This window comes from Taudactylus pleione, unplaced genomic scaffold, assembly GCF_031769625.1.
Source record: "Taudactylus pleione unplaced genomic scaffold, aTauple2 ptg000041l, whole genome shotgun sequence".
Lineage (NCBI taxonomy): Eukaryota > Metazoa > Chordata > Amphibia > Anura > Myobatrachidae > Taudactylus > Taudactylus pleione.
The window spans coordinates 18,241,502-18,248,796 of NW_028284443.1; positions in this window are offsets into that span (position 1 = coordinate 18,241,502).

The window sequence follows — 7,295 nt, forward strand, 5'->3', positions numbered from 1 at the left end:
GGACGCCAGCACGATATCTTTAAACCTAAATCAATTAATACAGATAATATATACTCATTCCAGGTGTGAGAGCGCAGTAATTTCAAACAGTGTACAAAGAATTGAGACAGTACTAATTCATTCCATGGAAATGACACAATTGATCTGATTTGTTACATCTAACTGTATCACTCATTCTTTGCTCAACAGAAGAGTTACTGTTTGACACAAGTTATCATTTTGATATAATAATTTTATACATTTGCAACTTAACAGTCCAAATTATATATGTTATATGTATTGTGTGTAATGTATTGTGTGTGATGTATCCATTCCATTTTTAGAAGTAAAATATCTCTTTTATTCATTCGGTGTGTGTTACATTGTTTAGACATACAATTTATTGTAGTCAGATGTGATCATAGCGCATTGCCCATGTTGTTTCAATAGTTTTTGCAGTGGGAGTTCACACCAAACTCCAAGCAGTTACAGCTGATCCTCACTGACAGTGTTATACTACTAATACTAGCGCCGAGAGCTGGGTAGGAGTTTACCCTCCTCCCCATTTTTTTCATTACAGTTCTGGAACAACATCCTATGGACAGATGAGACAAAGATCAACTTGTACCAGAGTGATGAGAAGAGAAGAGTATGGAGAAGGAAAGGAACTGCTCATGATCCAAAACATACCACCTCATCAGTGAAGCATGGTGGTGGTAGTGTCATGGCGTGGGGATGTATGGCTGCCAATGGAACTGGTTCCCTTGTATTTATTGATAATGTGACTGCTGACAAAAGCAGCAGAATGAATTCTGAAGTGTTTCAGGCAATATTATATGCTCATATTCACTCAAATGCTTCAGAACTCATTGGACGGCGCTTCACAGTGCAGATGGACAATGACCTGAATCATACTGCAAAAGCAACCAAAGAGTTTTTTAAGGCTAAAAAGTGGAATGTTATGCAATGGCCAAGTCAATCCCCTGACCTGAATCCGATTGAGCATGCATTTCACTTTATGAAGACAAACTGAAGGGAAAATGCCCCAAGAACAAGCAGGAACTGAAGACATTTGCAGTAGAGGCCTGGCAGAGCATCTCCAGGAATGAAACCCAGTGTCTGGTGATGTCTATGCATTCCAGGCTTCAGGCTGTAATTACCTGCAAAGGATTTGCAATAAAGTATTAAAAAGTGAAAGTTAGATTTAGGATTGTTTAGTTTGTCCCATTACTTTTGGCCCCTTAAAACGTGGGAGGCACATATAGAAACCGTTGTAATTCCTACACCGTTCACCTGATTTGGATGTAATTACCCTCAAATTAAATCTAAAAGTCTGCAGTTAAAGCACATCTTGTTTGTTTCATTTCAAAGCCATTGTGGTGGTGAATAGAGGCCAAAATATGAAAATTCTGTCAATGTCCCAATATTTATGCACCTGTGTATATATATATATATATATACTAACGATACTAACTTTAAACCTCTGAACCATCCTGCCTATACCTTGTAAGCCTTTATATGCTCCTGCCTATACCTTCTAAGTTGAAGCTATTTGCGTACGCAGTCATACAGTAAAATAAAAACCTTCAGACATTGAAATGTGTTTCCAACGCACAAAGTGTAATATTCAACATAAAAACAGTAGGTTACACACTGTGATCTAAAGACAATTTAGCGCAAAGAAATTATACAGACCCAAGGTACAGTTATACATACGCACACGCACTGGGACCAGTTACCGGCATCCATAAGAAACCTCCATCAACAGCATCAGCATGAAGCCTCCAGATTGGAGTCAGTACGCACATTTATACTCTTACAGGGATAAGCAACACAATAGAAGAGTGTGGCATGGGTCCATTGGTTCCCAGTATGCGTGCATCTGTTACAGAATATTTAACAGGTTGATTCAAATGGACACAGATCAGCCTCCGACAGCCTTTTGTCTCCTTTTTCCCGCCGCATGCAAATCTAAGCTGTTAATATTACAAAGTACATTTTAGTGTTTTAACTCTCTACAGTCCATAAGTTGAGAATGCATGTTGCGACCTTCTCACCGATGACACCGGAAAGCTGTTGAGACAGAGTAGATCAGTACAACACCAAATACGGTTTGCTTATCATGTACTAAACCTTAGTTGCAGAAAACAGTCATTTCTTTACATGCTGGCATTGTGATTGAATTGAATAATAATAACCCTTTTGCGCTACAGAACTATTGCTTTAAGTGTATGTATGCAAGGGAGAATGACACTAAATAGCGTTGTGCGTCTGGGGGTCTGTGGGGTACTTAGCGAGCAACACTAGGCTGGAAAGGTATCTCTGAGTGTATGGGACTAAGTCAGTATTGGTTGTGTAGGGATCGTTAAAAAGCTGAACGTGCTAATAATTAGCTTTTTTGCATTGTGCACTGTTTAACATTGCGTGTATGTGTTAATGTGAATGCAGGGAAAACACCACTAATTTGCCACTTTTTAGTGCTGTTCATATTTAAGTCTGTGGTGATTTTAATGTGTTGGAAAGTCATTTTTATGTATGTCAGACACCGTCGGTATGTGTTTGGGGAAGATTGTTAAAAAGCTGGCCGTGCTACTTAGTAGCAATTTTGCGTTGTGTTTTGTGTACTATGTGGTTTTTATAAAATGGCGCTGTGTGACCTATTTCTAAGATGGAGTCTTGTCGCCATTCGCAATATGATGTCGCTCCGATCTCATTTTAAAACTGATTCTGTCTCAGGCAATTATCCAGCTTCGACAGTCCACCCTTTTATAGCAACCAACATGCTATCATACACTGGTCTTACATTTATTTTAGACTTACATTTTGACATATTATGTTAATGTTATAGTATGGGATGGCACACGGTGGTTCTTAATCCATCAATAACGTGTCTCTAGGAGGGGACATAAAACTACCTTTATACGCACACCGCGGATCCTGGAGGATCATGGGAAAGGTGTGGGAATGCACCTATCCTATAAAGGAAGTCTTGTGGGGGAGATAGGGACTTACATTATTTGAGGTGTTTTTAGGATAACATTTTAATAATACATTTTATGCATGTCTAAACATAATACATTATATGATGGTATTTCCTAGTTCAGGGTTGTAATGCAGTTCTACATTTACCTCAGTATTCATATTGTCATTACTGACCACCATCATAATTTTGTTCTTCCGGTTTACCTTATTTTTACATCTTCCACACTTCAACACAGTAGGAACACACCTGACACATATTCCAATTACTATGATGACAACCAGTATGAGGATCAGGAGTTTACCTATGCTTGCAATCATTTCCTGGACCCACTCTCCTAGACCTGAGAACCATTTTGCTTGGTTCAACCATGAAACCCATTCCTCTACCTTCTCCTCTACTTCAGCCACTGAAGCATTATGGTTCTTCCGAAATTCCCATTTTAGCTGCAGAATTTCATCCATCCTCCGGTCTATCACCTCCTTGGGGTTGCTGGTATCATTCGTGACATAAGTGCAACACTTCACTCCAAATTGGGTGGCCAAAGTTACACAGTACCCACCAGTGACAGCTGTTAAATAATTTAGCACTAGTCTGTGTTGCACCAGCTCTTTCTTGTACGCTTGCAATTCCCTACCTGTATACCTGAAGGTGTCATCATACATCTCGGTGATATTATCTATCAATTTAGCAAGATTTTGGATATATCTAAAATTTAGCATACTCCGAGCGATCCTGGTGGGATCCAGTGCTACTAAAACTTGAAAGCCAGTTGTCTTACTAATTAACTGTGTGGCTTTATGCACATCACCAGGTATAATATTTATTTTGCCTCTGTGTTCATACTGTGAAGATATGGTGATGGTGAGTTTTTATGAATACCAAGCATTTCAACATGTGTGAGGGTCATAACATCTGGAAGTATTCTTCCCAAATAACATAACAATTATGGTACCAAGATTGGTCAGACACTCCCCTGATTTGGCATAGTACTCCTCCTCTCGACTCCACTTCATTGATATCACTATCAGCTCCCCTCTCCGTCCTCCATCACAGAAACTGGATATCCCCAAACAGATCATCATGACAGAAACTCTGGAAGAAAGAACTAGGATGACCACAGCAGACCACTTCATTGCTGGAAGCACTGATCTACACATTTCTTTAGCTCAGGTATCTCACCGCACCTTTTAACCCTCCTGGAACAGGCTCGCAATCGACAGGTTCATGTTATCTGCCTTGACTCCACCCCGTATCTCCACCGGTTGGTTGACCTTTCTACAGTGAGTGGAATGGACCCAGGTATCTCTCTCGGCCACCTTCAGCAACACCTGATACAGACCTTCCCACCGATCTAATGGACAACCTGAGAGTAAGAAATTTTGGATCATAACAAATTCTCTAGATTTGACATCATGACAATTTGCTTCTGGCATATCAGGTGACAACAATTTAATTTTCTGCTGCTGCTGTTTTAACTGCTTACTCATTGATATAAGATACTTTACAGTTACCTCGTTGTTACCTTTCGAATCTTCCTGTGGACTTATAATCAAATGAGGTTGTCTACCAAACAGTATTTCAAAGGGGGACAGATTTAAAGGGGGCCTGGGGGTGGTCCTGGTGCTACTATTACTCATCAACTTACACATGCTTCTGGATGACCACACCTATGAAATGAGTATCCCTATACTCTAGGGATACCGTATCTGCATACAACCTTCTGTACAATTGAACCCTGTTATTAATAGCTACTGCTCTAGGTAGTGTCTCAGCCCCTGGGTTTGAACAGTTTCTCAAGTACTTGACCTTAGCCTGGCATGGCTGCAATTTTTCCTTAGCAATCTCATGTCCTGTGTGTGAGAGATGAAGCACAATAGTTTAGTATCTTTTCAACAGGGCATAAATGAAACAGGGCACAACAATAAATTGTCCTTATATTGTATCAGAACAGATCCATTGGCAGGTTGAAAAGATTGTAAACAGTCATATAAGGCCTGGGAGAAGATAATGGGGTTGTCTATGAGCCCATGGGACACTCATGTCCATGTGTGGTGTACACCTCCCCCTATGTGAAAGCAAAAAGATACTGACAGTCAGGGTATTAGGACACAGGGAAGAAAGCGGAACAGAGATTGGGTATCAGTTACATCAATTACCATTACCGGTTTTTCCCTAGTACTTCCCGTCTACCTGTCTATCTGTAGACCACAGGTATGACCTGACTCCTAGCGTTGGCTCCCACTCTCCAATAAAGCATTAATGGCCACAATTGGAGCTGGTGCCTGTTGGACATTTGCTGGTCTCTGTGTATATCCTTTATGGTGATATCCAGGTGCTCCCTGATTAGGGGATCCTATCCTCTTCACCGTACAGTTCTTACTTACATGTCCTAGCTGGTTGCAATTATAACACTTTCGTGTGTTGGATGAAGGAAAAGATTGTTGTGTAGGTTAAGCAGGAGAGAAAGGTGGTGGGTATGGGTAAGGATATTGAGGGAAAGCATATTGTGGGAGATATGGAGTTTGTGGGTAGTATGGGACCTGTGGTTGTGTATGTTAAGTGGGGTAGGGCTGTGTTTGCAGTGGTGTGGGATTAGTGAGGATGTGTAACTGTTCAGGTGCAGGTGCAGGTGTGTCCGTTGGCTGTGATGTTACCGTCATTCCTTCTAGAGCTTGAATACTGACAACCATTAGTTTCTCGCTCTGGGTCTCTCTCTTTTTAGAGATGTTTTTGTCATGTTCTATGGCAGATTCTATGAGGGTATCTATTGAGACTCCCCTCCAGCCAGGCTGTGAGGTCTGAACCCGGGTCTTTAGGTTCTCTTTAAGACCATCCATGAGTATAGTGACAATCATTCCACTGTGGTGAGTGCTATCTTTAATATCTTCTAACCCAGTGTACTGGGTGATAGCCTGCAGAGCCCAGTCACAATAATCTTCTGCAGATTCACTCTCCTTTTGTTTTATGGTTAACATTTTGTTCCAGTTAACTACTACTGGAAAATATACCCCCAATTGAGTTACAATGCGGGAAATATTTTCTTGATTAATTTCGTCTGTTAAGGGAACATCTCCATCCAATACACAATCCGTGATAAATTTTGTCACGTTGGTATTGCGTGGTAGACAAGCCCTTAACAAAACTCACCAATCTTTGTTGGTTGGCTCGTGAGAACTACCCAAAATTTCTCAAAAATCTTTGCCATTTGACTAATTCCTTTTTGGGATCAGAGAAATCATTCATTATGGAATTTAGCTCCGCTCTTGTCCAAGGGCAATGCATTATTACTTCCCTTGTGGGCACTACTCCGTTTGCATCCGCATTCCCATTTGGAACAATTATTGTCCGGGTGGGATGCAGACCGCCGCACTGCTACTTTTGACCTTATTACCTGGCTAGGGGTTTAGGGCCTGATTCAGACCCGCTCGCGAGTGCTGAGCGCTTGCAAGCGGGTCGATGTTGCCCAAGTGCGCATGTGCACGACTAAGGCGGCTCCATTGTGCGCATGCACGAGACCCGAATAACAATGGCCAAGCCGTCGTTATGGGTCTCGTTATGGGTCTCGTTATGGGTCTCGCACCAAAATTGACAGCACGCCCCCTTTGGTGGGCGTGCCGGGGGCGTGGCTGCCCAGATGGAGGCGTTCCCATGGGAATGCCTACCATCTGGGGCCGGCCCCACTGACATCACTAGTGATGTCAGTGGGAGTGCTTTTGGCTATGATAGAGCCAAAAGCACTCCAGGGCTTGCGGCAGCGAGACCATACCGCAGGGTCTCGTCGCAAGCCCGATGGTCGCGATGGTCTTGACCATCGCGACAATCATTGTGGCCGCTCGCTATAGCTGTGGGTGGTCACCACAGCTATACGAGCGGCCAGGAGGCCGCTCCAAAATGAAGGAGGGACGGCCTGATTCAGAGCGAGCGCTCTGTCAGAACGTCCGGCTCTGAATCAGGGCCTTAGGGGGTCATTCAGACCCGCTTGTGAGCGCAGGACGCTCGCAAGTGGGCCGATGTTCCCCCACTGTGCATGCGCACGACGGAGGGAGCTCCGTCATGCGCATGCGCGAGACCCGGCGAGCGACGGGCTCTCCATCACTCCAGGTCTCGCACCAAAGGGGGTGTGCTGTCGATGTTGATTGACAGAACGCCCCCTTTGGTGGGCGTGCCGGGGGTGTGCCTGCCAGACGGAGGCGTTCCCATGGGAACGCCTACCGTCTGAAGCCGGCCCCACTGACATCACTAGTGATGTCAGTGGGAGTAATGTCAGTGGGAGTGATTTTGGCTCTGATAGAGCCAAAATCACTCCAGGGCTTGCGGCAGCGAGACCCTACCG